General features: G+C 46.2%; 1 non-coding gene across 1 annotated transcript; it reads right to left on the bottom strand.

The window, feature by feature from the left end:
* Positions 1-10,748: 10,748 nt before the first annotated feature.
* Positions 10,749-10,820, bottom strand: Trnai-aau (transfer RNA isoleucine (anticodon AAU)). The gene has a single exon. It is a non-coding gene; the product is annotated as a tRNA-Ile (tRNA).
* Positions 10,821-16,363: the final 5,543 nt, after the last annotated feature.

The raw sequence follows: 16,363 nt of genomic DNA, 5'->3' as shown, positions 1-16,363 counted from the left end.
TTATCTGCGCCATTTGCCTTAATCACATCTGAGAGTAAATCTTTAAAAAACGCCTGTCGCTAATTGTTCGTCATCACAGGTACTGTTTGCTATACGGCCACAACGCGCAACTGATTTCCTTAATTCATCATTCTTCTGTGAGGATGGAACTTACGACCCCTGGTTTATTAGACCAGTGCTCTACCACTGAGCTAAAGAGGCGCGGCCTAGCGGTAATCTTGGGTACTTCGTCCTTACGGTCGTCTGCATCATCAGACTTTAGCTGACAACACTTCATATTACCGGCTAATATTTGCAGCTATGGCGACAAATTACTGCTTGGCTACACATCTGACACGTAACCGATGTGCTCTCAAAACCACAACACTTGCATTTCAGAACATGTCTTTCACACATGTCTACAAAATCACCTTCACCTTCAAATACAGTTTCCTTGCGACTGACAGAGACGTAGGCAAAGTTTAAAGTTGCTATTTCCATTAAATCTCGTTAATCAGAAAAACAGTAATTTACACCTGCAGCGGAACAAAATTCCGTTCCGCCCAGCGTCTGGCTCGAACCCACGACACTGGGATTAACAGTCTGACGCTCTACCGACTGAGATAGCCGGCTACCTCGGTGAATACTTGCCGGGTAGCACGTCACACAGTACTCGTTTGGGTTGGGTGGTCCCATACAGAATCTCTCCATGCTGCCTAATGTTTTCCTAACGTCACACTCGTCACGTACTTCACTTTTATGTAATAATCATTTCTGAGAGGCAAAGAAATTGCATGACAACAAGCAGAGCTAGTGGCGTCAAAATTAACACACATACTTTATGTGACTCAAAAGCCGAACGAGTTACTTTCCGACGTTGTTTTAGATGTGCAAGTGCCAGTCAAAACTCGCGGTGTCGGCACTCTGCCGACCATTTCGCTAGTTAACACCGGTCTTGCTGTGTGTGTTTCAAGCTCAAGAGCATCTCCAAGCAAAAAATGGTCAACAGCAACATTCAGACGGTTTCGTACTGCTCAATTGCTACATTAAAACGGTATGTTTCTTTTTCAGAACTGGAAAAACACAAGCGTGACAGCATTCGAACCTGTAATCTTCAGTTACGAAGTCCGACGCCTTATCCATTAGGCCACACGGTAACTGACGACCAACATTTACATGTATACGACTCATCTCGAAACGCTCACACCCCTGAGGATTTGTGTTTTCGTTCTACACAGCCGCTGCCCCTTGCTCTTTCCCACCCATTCGTTACATTCAACCTCTGACAAGACCGACCAAATATAGACTGAGAAACAAGACCACACACTTTGTGCATTCGGAATCGAAGGCAGGGCGTCCCTCGCCGCATTTGCTACGATGGCCATTTGCTACTTCTGCAGAAGCGGCGACGACGACGACGACGACGACGAAGATCGCGAGAGGCTCTGAGATATGAGAGAAACACATCTATAAAATGTAATTCAGACTGCCTCGTCCCACCTTATGCAGTACCGCTTTGGCAAATGCTTTATTTGCGCCATTCGTCTTAATCACATCTGAGAGTAAATCTTAAAAAAACGCCTGTCGCTAATTGTTCGTCATCACAGGTACTGTTTGCTATACGGCCACGACGCGCAACTGATTTCCTTAATTCATCTTTCTCCTGTGAGGATGGAACTTACGACACCTGGTTTATTAGACCAGTGCTCTACCACTGAGCTAAAGAGGCGCGGCCTAGCGGTAATCTTGGGTACTTCGTCCTTACGGTCGTCTGCATCATCAGACTTTAGCTGACAACACTTCATATTACCAGCTAATATTTGCAGCTATGGCGACAAATTACTGCTTGGCTACACATCTGACACGTAACGGATGTGCTCTCCAAACCACAACACTTGCATTTCAGAACATGTCTTTCACACATGTCTACAAAATCACCTTCACCTTCAAATACAGTTTCCTTGCGACTGACAGAGACGTAGGCAAAGTTTAAAGTTGCTATTTCCATTAAATCTCGTTAATCAGAAAAACGGTAATTTACACCTGCAGCGGAACAAAATTCCGTTCCGCCCAGCGACTGGCTCGAACCCACGAAACTGGGATTAAGAGTCTGACGCTCTACCGACTGAGATAGCCGGCTACCTCGGTGAATACTTGCCGGGTAGCACGTCACACAGTACTCGTTTGGGTTGGGTGGTCCCATACAGAATCTCTCCATGCTGCCTAATGTTTTCCTAACGTCACACTCGTCACGTACTTCACTTTTATGTCATAATCATTTCTGAGAGGCAAAGAAATTGCATGACAACAAGCAGAGCTAGTGGCGTCAAAATTAACACACATACTTTATGTGACTCAAAAGCCGAACGAGTTACTTTCCGACGTTGTTTTAGATGTGCAAGTGCCAGTCAAAACTCGTGGTGTCGGCACTCTGCCGACCATTTCGCTAGTTAACACCGGTCTTGCTGTGTGTGTTTCAAGCTCAAGAGCATCTCCAAGCAAAAAATGGTCAACAGCAACATTCAGACGGTTTCGTACTGCTCAATTGCTACATTAAAACGGTATGTTTCTTTTTCAGAACTGGAAAAACACAAGCGTGACAGCATTCGAACCTGTAATCTTCAGTTACGAAGTCCGACGCCTTATCCATTAGGCCACACGGTCACTGACGACCAACATTTACATGTATACGACTCATCTCGAAACGCTCACACCCCTGAGGATTTGTGTTTTCGTTCTACACAGCCGCTGCCCCTTGCTCTTTCCCACCCATTCGTTACTTTCAACCTCTGACGAGACCGACCAAATATAGACTGAGAAACAAGACCACACACTTTGTGCATTCGGAATCGAAGGCAGGGCGTCCCTCGCCGCATTTGCTACGATGGCCATTTGCTACTTCTGCAGAAGCGGCGGCGGCGGCGACGACGAAGACGACGACGACGACGACGACGACGACGACGAAGATCGCGAGAGGCTCTGAGATATGAGAGAAACACATCTATAAAATGTAATTCAGACTGCCTCGTCCCACCTTATGCAGTACCGCTTTGGCAAACGCTTTATTTGCGCCATTCGCCTTAATCACATCTGAGAGTAAATCTTAAAAAAACGCCTGTCGCTAATTGTTCGTCATCACAGGTACTGTTTGCTATACGGCCACGACGCGCAACTGATTTCCTTAATTCATCTTTCTCCTGTGAGGATGGAACTTACGACACCTGGTTTATTAGACCAGTGCTCTACCACTGAGCTAAAGAGGCGCGGCCTAGCGGTAATCTTGGGTACTTCGTCCTTACGGTCGTCTGCATCATCAGACTTTAGCTGACAACACTTCATATTACCGGCTAATATTTGCAGCTATGGCGACAAATTACTGCTTGGCTACACATCTGACACGTAACCGATGTGCTCTCCAAACCACAACACTTGCATTTCAGAACATGTCTTTCACACATGTCTACAAAATCACCTTCACCTTCAAATACAGTTTCCTTGCGACTGACAGAGACGTAGGCAAAGTTTAAAGTTGCTATTTCCATTAAATCTCGTTAATCAGAAAAACGGTAATTTACACCTGCAGCGGAACAAAATTCCGTTCCGCCCAGCGTCTGGCTCGAACCCACGACACTGGGATTAAGAGTCTGACGCTCTACCGACTGAGATAGCCGGCTACCTCGGTGAATACTTGCCGGGTAGCACGTCACACAGTACTCGTTTGGGTTGGGTGGTCCCATACAGAATCTCTCCATGCTGCCTAATGTTTTCCTAACGTCACACTCGTCACGTACTTCACTTTTATGTCATAATCATTTCTGAGAGGCAAAGAAATTGCATGACAACAAGCAGAGCTAGTGGCGTCAAAATTAACACACATACTTTATGTGACTCAAAAGCCGAACGAGTTACTTTCCGACGTTGTTTTAGATGTGCAAGTGCCAGTCAAAACTCGTGGTGTCGGCACTCTGCCGACCATTTCGCTAGTTAACACCGGTCTTGCTGTGTGTGTTTCAAGCTCAAGAGCATCTCCAAGCAAAAAATGGTCAACAGCAACATTCAGACGGTTTCGTACTGCTCAATTGCTACATTAAAACGGTATGTTTCTTTTTCAGAACTGGAAAAACACAAGCGTGACAGCATTCGAACCTGTAATCTTCAGTTACGAAGTCCGACGCCTTATCCATTAGGCCACACGGTCACTGACGACCAACATTTACATGTATACGACTCATCTCGAAACGCTCACACCCCTGAGGATTTGTGTTTTCGTTCTACACAGCCGCTGCCCCTTGCTCTTTCCCACCCATTCGTTACTTTCAACCTCTGACGAGAGCGATCCAAATATAGACTGAGAAACAAGACCACACACTTTGTGCATTCGGAATCGAAGGCAGGGCGTCCCTCGCCGCATTTGCTACGATGGCCATTTGCTACTTCTGCAGAAGCGGCGGCGGCGACGACGACGACGACGACGACGACGACGACGACGACGACGACGAAGATCGCGAGAGGCTCTGAGATATGAGAGAAATACATCTATAAAATGTAATTCAGACTGCCTCGTCCCACCTTATGCTGTACCGCTTTGGCAAATGCTTTATCTGCGCCATTTGCCTTAATCACATCTGAGAGTAAATCTTAAAAAAACGCCTGTCGCTAATTGTTCGTCATCACAGGTACTGTTTGCTATACGGCCACGACGCGCAACTGATTTCCTTAATTCATCATTCTTCTGTGAGGATGGAACTTACGACCTCTGGTTTATTAGACCAGTGCTCTACCACTGAGCTAAAGAGGCGCGGCCTAGCGGTAATCTTGGGTACTTCGTCCTTACGGTCGTCTGCATCATCAGACTTTAGCTGACAACACTTCATATTACCGGCTAATATTTGCAGCTATGGCGACAAATTACTGCTTGGCTACACATCTGACACGTAACCGATGTGCTCTCCAAACCACAACACTTGCATTTCAGAACATGTCTTTCACACATGTCTACAAAATCACCTTCACCTTCAAATACAGTTTCCTTGCGACTGACAGAGACGTAGGCAAAGTTTAAAGTTGCTATTTCCATTAAATCTCGTTAATCAGAAAAACGGTAATTTACACCTGCAGCGGAACAAAATTCCGTTCCGCCCAGCGTCTGGCTCGAACCCACGACACTGGGATTAACAGTCTGACGCTCTACCGACTGAGATAGCCGGCTACCTCGGTGAATACTTGCCGGGTAGCACGTCACACAGTACTCGTTTGGGTTGGGTGGTCCCATACAGAATCTCTCCATGCTGCCTAATGTTTTCCTAACGTCACACTCGTCACGTACTTCACTTTTATGTAATAATCATTTCTGAGAGGCAAAGAAATTGCATGACAACAAGCAGAGCTAGTGGCGTCAAAATTAACACACATACTTTATGTGACTCAAAAGCCGAACGAGTTACTTTCCGACGTTGTTTTAGATGTGCAAGTGCCAGTCAAAACTCGCGGTGTCGGCACTCTGCCGACCATTTCGCTAGTTAACACCGGTCTTGCTGTGTGTGTTTCAACCTCAAGAGCATCTCCAAGCAAAAAATGGTCAACAGCAACATTCAGACGGTTTCGTACTGCTCAATTGCTACATTAAAACGGTATGTTTCTTTTTCAGAACTGGAAAAACACAAGCGTGACAGCATTCGAACCTGTAATCTTCAGTTACGAAGTCCGACGCCTTATCCATTAGGCCACACGGTAACTGACGACCAACATTTACATGTATACGACTCATCTCGAAACGCTCACACCCCTGAGGATTTGTGTTTTCGTTCTACACAGCCGCTGCCCCTTGCTCTTTCCCACCCATTCGTTACATTCAACCTCTGACAAGACCGACCAAATATAGACTGAGAAACAAGACCACACACTTTGTGCATTCGGAATCGAAGGCAGGGCGTCCCTCGCCGCATTTGCTACGATGGCCATTTGCTACTTCTGCAGAAGCGGCGACGACGACGACGACGACGACGACGAAGATCGCGAGAGGCTCTGAGATATGAGAGAAATACATCTATAAAATGTAATTCAGACTGCCTCGTCCCACCTTATGCAGTACCGCTTTGGCAAATGCTTTATTTGCGCCATTCGCCTTAATCACATCTGAGAGTAAATCTTAAAAAAACGCCTGTCGCTAATTGTTCGTCATCACATGTACTGTTTGCTATACGGCCACGACGCGCAACTGATTTCCTTAATTCATCTTTCTCCTGTGAGGATGGAACTTACGACACCTGGTTTATTAGACCAGTGCTCTACCACTGAGCTAAAGAGGCGCTGCCTAGCGGTAATCTTGGGTACTTCGTCCTTACGGTCGTCTGCATCATCAGACTTTAGCTGACAACACTTCATATTACCGGCTAATATTTGCAGCTATGGCGACAAATTACTGCTTGGCTACACATCTGACACGTAACCGATGTGCTCTCCAAACCACAACACTTGCATTTCAGAACATGTCTTTCACACATGTCTACAAAATCACCTTCACCTTCAAATACAGTTTCCTTGCGACTGACAGAGACGTAGGCAAAGTTTAAAGTTGCTATTTCCATTAAATCTCGTTAATCAGAAAAACGGTAATTTACACCTGCAGCGGAACAAAATTCCGTTCCGCCCAGCGTCTGGCTCGAACCCACGACACTGGGATTAAGAGTCTGACGCTCTACCGACTGAGATAGCCGGCTACCTCGGTGAATACTTGCCGGGTAGCACGTCACACAGTAATCGTTTGGGTTGGGTGGTCCCATACAGAATCTCTCCATGCTGCCTAATGTTTTCCTAACGTCACACTCGTCACGTACTTCACTTTTATGTCATAATCATTTCTGAGAGGCAAAGAAATTGCATGACAACAAGCAGAGCTAGTGGCGTCAAAATTAACACACATACTTTATGTGACTCAAAAGCCGAACGAGTTACTTTCCGACGTTGTTTTAGATGTGCAAGTGCCAGTCAAAACTCGTGGTGTCGGCACTCTGCCGACCATTTCGCTAGTTAACACCGGTCTTGCTGTGTGTGTTTCAAGCTCAAGAGCATCTCCAAGCAAAAAATGGTCAACAGCAACATTCAGACGGTTTCGTACTGCTCAATTGCTACATTAAAACGGTATGTTTCTTTTTCAGAACTGGAAAAACACAAGCGTGACAGCATTCGAACCTGTAATCTTCAGTTACGAAGTCCGACGCCTTATCCATTAGGCCACACGGTCACTGACGACCAACATTTACATGTATACGACTCATCTCGAAACGCTCACACCCCTGAGGATTTGTGTTTTCGTTCTACACAGCCGCTGCCCCTTGCTCTTTCCCACCCATTCGTTACTTTCAACCTCTTACGAGACCGACCAAATATAGACTGAGAAACAAGACCACACACTTTGTGCATTCGGAATCGAAGGCAGGGCGTCCCTCGCCGCATTTGCTACGATGGCCATTTGCTACTTCTGCAGAAGCGGCGACGACGACGACGACGACGACGAAGATCGCGAGAGGCTCTGAGATATGAGAGAAACACATCTATAAAATGTAATTCAGACTGCCTCGTCCCACCTTATGCAGTACCGCTTTGGCAAATGCTTTATTTGCGCCATTCGTCTTAATCACATCTGAGAGTAAATCTTAAAAAAACGCCTGTCGCTAATTGTTCGTCATCACAGGTACTGTTTGCTATACGGCCACGACGCGCAACTGATTTCCTTAATTCATCTTTCTCCTGTGAGGATGGAACTTACGACACCTGGTTTATTAGACCAGTGCTCTACCACTGAGCTAAAGAGGCGCGGCCTAGCGGTAATCTTGGGTACTTCGTCCTTACGGTCGTCTGCATCATCAGACTTTAGCTGACAACACTTCATATTACCAGCTAATATTTGCAGCTATGGCGACAAATTACTGCTTGGCTACACATCTGACACGTAACGGATGTGCTCTCCAAACCACAACACTTGCATTTCAGAACATGTCTTTCACACATGTCTACAAAATCACCTTCACCTTCAAATACAGTTTCCTTGCGACTGACAGAGACGTAGGCAAAGTTTAAAGTTGCTATTTCCATTAAATCTCGTTAATCAGAAAAACGGTAATTTACACCTGCAGCGGAACAAAATTCCGTTCCGCCCAGCGACTGGCTCGAACCCACGACACTGGGATTAAGAGTCTGACGCTCTACCGACTGAGATAGCCGGCTACCTCGGTGAATACTTGCCGGGTAGCACGTCACACAGTACTCGTTTGGGTTGGGTGGTCCCATACAGAATCTCTCCATGCTGCCTAATGTTTTCCTAACGTCACACTCGTCACGTACTTCACTTTTATGTCATAATCATTTCTGAGAGGCAAAGAAATTGCATGACAACAAGCAGAGCTAGTGGCGTCAAAATTAACACACATACTTTATGTGACTCAAAAGCCGAACGAGTTACTTTCCGACGTTGTTTTAGATGTGCAAGTGCCAGTCAAAACTCGCGGTGTCGGCACTCTGCCGACCATTTCGCTAGTTAACACCGGTCTTGCTGTGTGTGTTTCAAGCTCAAGAGCATCTCCAAGCAAAAAATGGTCAACAGCAACATTCAGACGGTTTCGTACTGCTCAATTGCTACATTAAAACGGTATGTTTCTTTTTCAGAACTGGAAAAACACAAGCGTGACAGCATTCGAACCTGTAATCTTCAGTTACGAAGTCCGACGCCTTATCCATTAGGCCACACGGTAACTGACGACCAACATTTACATGTATACGACTCATCTCGAAACGCTCACACCCCTGAGGATTTGTGTTTTCGTTCTACACAGCCGCTGCCCCTTGCTCTTTCCCACCCATTCGTTACATTCAACCTCTGACAAGACCGACCAAATATAGACTGAGAAACAAGACCACACACTTTGTGCATTCGGAATCGAAGGCAGGGCGTCCCTCGCCGCATTTGCTACGATGGCCATTTGCTACTTCTGCAGAAGCGGCGACGACGACGACGACGACGACGACGAAGATCGCGAGAGGCTCTGAGATATGAGAGAAATACATCTATAAAATGTAATTCAGACTGCCTCGTCCCACCTTATGCAGTACCGCTTTGGCAAATGCTTTATTTGCGCCATTCGCCTTAATCACATCTGAGAGTAAATCTTAAAAAAACGCCTGTCGCTAATTGTTCGTCATCACATGTACTGTTTGCTATACGGCCACGACGCGCAACTGATTTCCTTAATTCATCTTTCTCCTGTGAGGATGGAACTTACGACACCTGGTTTATTAGACCAGTGCTCTACCACTGAGCTAAAGAGGCGCGGCCTAGCGGTAATCTTGGGTACTTCGTCCTTACGGTCGTCTGCATCATCAGACTTTAGCTGACAACACTTCATATTACCGGCTAATATTTGCAGCTATGGCGACAAATTACTGCTTGGCTACACATCTGACACGTAACCGATGTGCTCTCCAAACCACAACACTTGCATTTCAGAACATGTCTTTCACACATGTCTACAAAATCACCTTCACCTTCAAATACAGTTTCCTTGCGACTGACAGAGACGTAGGCAAAGTTTAAAGTTGCTATTTCCATTAAATCTCGTTAATCAGAAAAACGGTAATTTACACCTGCAGCGGAACAAAATTCCGTTCCGCCCAGCGTCTGGCTCGAACCCACGACACTGGGATTAAGAGTCTGACGCTCTACCGACTGAGATAGCCGGCTACCTCGGTGAATACTTGCCGGGTAGCACGTCACACAGTACTCGTTTGGGTTGGGTGGTCCCATACAGAATCTCTCCATGCTGCCTAATGTTTTCCTAACGTCACACTCGTCACGTACTTCACTTTTATGTCATAATCATTTCTGAGAGGCAAAGAAATTGCATGACAACAAGCAGAGCTAGTGGCGTCAAAATTAACACACATACTTTATGTGACTCAAAAGCCGAACGAGTTACTTTCCGACGTTGTTTTAGATGTGCAAGTGCCAGTCAAAACTCGTGGTGTCGGCACTCTGCCGACCATTTCGCTAGTTAACACCGGTCTTGCTGTGTGTGTTTCAAGCTCAAGAGCATCTCCAAGCAAAAAATGGTCAACAGCAACATTCAGACGGTTTCGTACTGCTCAATTGCTACATTAAAACGGTATGTTTCTTTTTCAGAACTGGAAAAACACAAGCGTGACAGCATTCGAACCTGTAACCTTCAGTTACGAAGTCCGACGCCTTATCCATTAGGCCACACGGTCACTGACGACCAACATTTAGATGTATACGACTCATCTCGAAACGCTCACACCCCTGAGGATTTGTGTTTTCGTTCTACACAGCCGCTGCCCCTTGCTCTTTCCCACCCATTCGTTACATTCAACCTCTGACGAGACCGACCAAATATAGACTGAGAAACAAGACCACACACTTTGTGCATTCGGAATCGAAGGCAGGGCGTCCCTCGCCGCATTTGCTACGATGGCCATTTGCTACTTCTGCAGAAGCGGCGGCGGCGGCGACGACGACGACGACGACGACGACGATCGCGAGAGGCTCTGAGATATGAGAGAAATACATCTATAAAATGTAATTCAGACTGCCTCGTCCCACCTTATGCTGTACCGCTTTGGCAAATGCTTTATTTGCGCCATTCGCCTTAATCACAGCTGAGAGTAAATCTTAAACAAACGCCTGTCGCTAATTGTTCGTCATCACAGGTACTGTTTGCTATACGGCCACGACGCGCAACTGATTTCCAAAATTCATCTTCCTCCTGTGAGGATGGAACTTACGACCCCTGGTTTATTAGACCAGTGCTCTACCACTGAGCTAAAGAGGCGCGGCCTAGCGGTACTCTTGGGTACTTCGTCCTTACGGTCGTCTGCATCATCAGACTTTAGCTGACAACAGTTCATATTACCGGCTAATATTTGCAGCTATGGCGACAAATTACTGCTTGGCTACACATCTGACACGTAACCGATGTGCTCTCCAAACCACAACACTTGCATTTCAGAACATGTCTTTCACACATGTCTACAAAATCACCTTCACCTTCAAATACAGTTTCCTTGCGACTGACAGAGACGTAGGCAAAGTTTAAAGTTGCTATTTCCATTAAATCTCTTTAATCAGAAAAACGGTAATTTACACCTGCAGCGGAACAAAATTCCGTTCCGCCCAGCGTCTGGCTCGAAACCACGACCCTGGGATTAAGAGTCTGACGCTCTACCGACTGAGATAGCCGGCTACCTCGGTGAATACTTGCCGGGTAGCACGTCACACAGTACTCGTTTGGGTTGGGTGGTCCCATACAGAATCTCTCCATGCTGCCTAATGTTTTCCTAACGTCACACTCGTCACGTACTTCACTTTTATGTCATAATCATTTCTGAGAGGCAAAGAAATTGCATGACAACAAGCAGAGCTAGTGGCGTCAAAATTAACACACATACTTTATGTGACTCAAAAGCCGAACGAGTTACTTTCCGACGTTGTTTTAGATGTGCAAGTGCCAGTCAAAACTCGCGGTGTCGGCACTCTGCCGACCATTTCGCTAGTTAACACCGGTCTTGCTGTGTGTGTTTCAAGCTCAAGAGCATCTCCAAGCAAAAAATGGTCAACAGCAACATTCAGACGGTTTCGTACTGCTCAATTGCTACATTAAAACGGTATGTTTCTTTTTCAGAACTGGAAAAACACAAGCGTGACAGCATTCGAACCTGTAATCTTCAGTTACGAAGTCCGACGCCTTATCCATTAGGCCACACGGTAAATGACGACCAACATTTACATGTATACGACTCATCTCGAAACGCTCACACCCCTGAGGATTTGTGTTTTCGTTCTACACAGCCGCTGCCCCTTGCTCTTTCCCACCCATTCGTTACATTCAACCTCTGACGAGACCGACCAAATATAGACTGAGAAACAAGACCACACACTTTGTGCATTCGGAATCGAAGGCAGGGCGTCCCTCGCCGCATTTGCTACGATGGCCATTTGCTACTTCTGCAGAAGCGGCGGCGGCGGCGGCGGCGACGACGACGACGACGACGACGACGACGACGACGACGACGACGAAGATCGCGAGAGGCTCTGAGATATGAGAGAAATACATCTATAAAATGTAATTCAGACTGCCTCGTCCCACCTTATGCTGTACCGCTTTGGCAAATGCTTTATCTGCGCCATTCGCCTTAATCACAGCTTAGAGTAAATCTTAAAAAAACGCCCGTCGCTAATTGTTCGTCATCACAGGTACTGTTTGCTATACGGCCGCGACGCGCAACTGATTTCCAAAATTCATCTTTCTCCTGTGAGGATGGAACTTACGACCCCTGTTTTATTAGACCAGTGCTCTACCACTGAGCTAAAGAGGCGCGGCCTAGCGGTACTCTTGGTTACTTCGTCCTTACGGTCGTCTGCATCATCAGACTTTAGCTGACAACACTTCATATTACCAGCTAATATTTGCAGCTATGGCGACAAATTACTGCTTGGCTACACATCTGACACGTAACCGATGTGCTCTCCAAACCACAACACTTGCATTTCAGAACATGTCTTTCACACATGTCTACAAAATCACCTTCACCTTCAAATACAGTTTCCTTGCGACTGACAGAGACGTAGGCAAAGTTTAAAGTTGCTATTTCCATTAAATCTCGTTAATCAGAAAAACGGTAATTTACACCTGCAGCGGAACAAAATTCCGTTCCGCCCAGCGTCTGGCTCGAAACCACGACACTGGGATTAAGAGTCTGACGCTCTACCGACTGAGATAGCCGGCTACCTCGGTGAATACTTGCCGGGTAGCACGTCACACAGTACTCGTGTGGGTTGGGTGGTCCCATACAGAATCTCTCCATGCTGCCTAATGTTTTCCTAACGTCACACTCGTCACGTACTTCACTTTTATGTCATAATCATTTCTGAGAGGCAAAGAAATTGCATGACAACAAGCAGAGCTAGTGGCGTCAAAATTAACACACATACTTTATGTGACTCAAAAGCCGAACGAGTTACTTTCCGACGTTGTTTTAGATGTGCAAGTGCCAGTCAAAACTCGCGGTGTCGGCACTCTGCCGACCATTTCGCTAGTTAACACCGGTCTTGATGTGTGTGTTTCAAGCTCAAGAGCATCTCCAAGCAAAAAATGGTCAACAGCAACATTCAGACGGTTTCGTACTGCTCAATTGCTACATTAAAACGGTATGTTTCTTTTTCAGAACTGGAAAAACACAAGCGTGACAGCATTCGAACCTGTAACCTTCAGTTACGAAGTCCGACGCCTTATCCATTAGGCCACACGGTCACTGACGACCAACATTTACATGTATACGACTCATCTCGAAACGCTCACACCCCTGAGGATTTGTGTTTTCGTTCTACACAGCCGCTGCCACTTGCTCTTTCCCACCCATTCGTTACATTCAACCTCTGACGAGACCGACCAAATATAGACTGAGAAACAAGACCACACACTTTGTGCATTCGGAATCGAAGGCAGGGCGTCCCTCGCCGCATTTGCTACGATGGCCATTTGCTACTTCTGCAGAAGCGGCGACGACGACGACGACGACGACGACGACGACGACGAAGATCGCGAGAGGCTCTGAGATATGAGAGAAATACATCTATAAAATGTAATTCAGACTGCCTCGTCCCACCTTATGCTGTACCGCTTTGGCAAATGCTTTATTTGCGCCATTCGCCTTAATCACAGCTGAGAGTAAATCTTAAAAAAACGCCTGTCGCTAATTGTTCGTCATCACGGGTACTGTTTGCTATACGGCCACGACGCGCAACTGATTTCCTTAATTCATCTTTCTCCTGTGAGGATGGAACTTACAACCCCTGGTTTATTAGACCAGTGCTCTACCACTGAGCTAAAGAGGCGCGGCCTAGCGGTAATCTTGGGTACTTCGTCCTTACGGTCGTCTGCATCATCAGACTTTAGCTGACAACACTTCATATTACCGGCTAATATTTGCAGCTATGGCGACAAATTACTGCTTGGCTACACATCTGACACGTAACCGATGTGCTCTCCAAACCACAACACTTGCATTTCAGAACATGTCTTTCACACATGTCTACAAAATCACCTTCACCTTCAAATACAGTTTCCTTGCGACTGACAGAGACGTAGGCAAAGTTTAAAGTTGCTATTTCCATTAAATCTCGTTAATCAGAAAAACGGTAATTTACACCTGCAGCGGAACAAAATTCCGTTCCGCCCAGCGTCTGGCTCGAACCCACGACACTGGGATTAACAGTCTGACGCTCTACCGACTGAGATAGCCGGCTACCTCGGTGAATACTTGCCGGGTAGCACGTCACACAGTACTCGTTTGGGTTGGGTGGTCCCATACAGAATCTCTCCATGCTGCCTAATGTTTTCCTAACGTCACACTCGTCACTTACTTCACTTTTATGTAATAATCATTTCTGAGAGGCAAAGAAATTGCATGACAACAAGCAGAGCTAGTGGCGTCAAAATTAACACACATACTTTATGTGACTCAAAAGCCGAACGAGTTACTTTCCGACGTCGTTTTAGATGTGCAAGTGCCAGTCAAAACTCGCGGTGTCGGCACTCTGCCGACCATTTCGCTAGTTAACACCGGTCTTGCTGTGTGTGTTTCAAGCTCAAGAGCATCTCCAAGCAAAAAATGGTCAACAGCAACATTCAGACGGTTTCGTACTGCTCAATTGCTACATTAAAACGGTATGTTTCTTTTTCAGAACTGGAAAAACACAAGCGTGACAGCATTCGAACCTGTAATCTTCAGTTACGAAGTCCGACGCCTTATCCATTAGGCCACACGGTAACTGACGACCAACATTTACATGTATACGACTCATCTCGAAACGCTCACACCCCTGAGGATTTGTGTTTTCGTTCTACACAGCCGCTGCCCCTTGCTCTTTCCCACCCATTCGTTACATTCAACCTCTGACAAGACCGACCAAATATAGACTGAGAAACAAGACCACACACTTTGTGCATTCGGAATCGAAGGCAGGGCGTCCCTCGCCGCATTTGCTACGATGGCCATTTGCTACTTCTGCAGAAGCGGCGACGACGATGACGACGACGACGACGACGACGACGAAGATCGCGAGAGGCTCTGAGATATGAGAGAAATACATCTATAAAATGTAATTCAGACTGCCTCGTCCCACCTTATGCAGTACCGCTTTGGCAAATGCTTTATTTGCGCCATTCGCCTTAATCACATCTGAGAGTAAATCTTAAAAAAACGCCTGTCGCTAATTGTTCGTCATCACAGGTACTGTTTGCTATACGGCCACGACGCGCAACTGATTTCCTTAATTCATCTTTCTCCTGTGAGGATGGAACTTACGACACCTGGTTTATTAGACCAGTGCTCTACCACTGAGCTAAAGAGGCGCGGCCTAGCGGTAATCTTGGGTACTTCGTCCTTACGGTCGTCTGCATCATCAGACTTTAGCTGACAACACTTCATATTACCGGCTAATATTTGCAGCTATGGCGACAAATTACTGCTTGGCTACACATCTGACACGTAACCGATGTGCTCTCCAAACCACAACACTTGCATTTCAGAACATGTCTTTCACACATGTCTACAAAATCACCTTCACCTTCAAATACAGTTTCCTTGCGACTGACAGAGACGTAGGCAAAGTTTAAAGTTGCTATTTCCATTAAATCTCGTTAATCAGAAAAACGGTAATTTACACCTGCAGCGGAACAAAATTCCGTTCCGCCCAGCGTCTGGCTCGAACCCACGACACTGGGATTAAGAGTCTGACGCTCTACCGACTGAGATAGCCGGCTACCTCGGTGAATACTTGCCGGGTAGCACGTCACACAGTACTCGTTTGGGTTGGGTGGTCCCATACAGAATCTCTCCATGCTGCCTAATGTTTTCCTAACGTCACACTCGTCACGTACTTCACTTTTATGTCATAATCATTTCTGAGAGGCAAAGAAATTGCATGACAACAAGCAGAGCTAGTGGCGTCAAAATTAACACACATACTTTATGTGACTCAAAAGCCGAACGAGTTACTTTCCGACGTTGTTTTAGATGTGCAAGTGCCAGTCAAAACTCGTGGTGTCGGCACTCTGCCGACCATTTCGCTAGTTAACACCGGTCTTGCTGTGTGTGTTTCAAGCTCAAGAGCATCTCCAAGCAAAAAATGGTCAACAGCAACATTCAGACGGTTTCGTACTGCTCAATTGCTACATTAAAACGGTATGTTTCTTTCTCAGAACTGGAAAAACACAAGCGTGACAGCATTCGAACCTGTAATCTTCAGTTACGAAGTCCGACGCCTTATCCATTAGGCCACACGGTAAATGACGACCAACATTTACATGTATAC

Source organism: Schistocerca gregaria, unplaced genomic scaffold, assembly GCF_023897955.1.
Source record: "Schistocerca gregaria isolate iqSchGreg1 unplaced genomic scaffold, iqSchGreg1.2 ptg000240l, whole genome shotgun sequence".
In the NCBI taxonomy this organism is placed as follows: Eukaryota; Metazoa; Arthropoda; class Insecta; order Orthoptera; family Acrididae; genus Schistocerca; species Schistocerca gregaria.
This window is presented reverse-complemented; position numbering and strand designations above follow the sequence as displayed.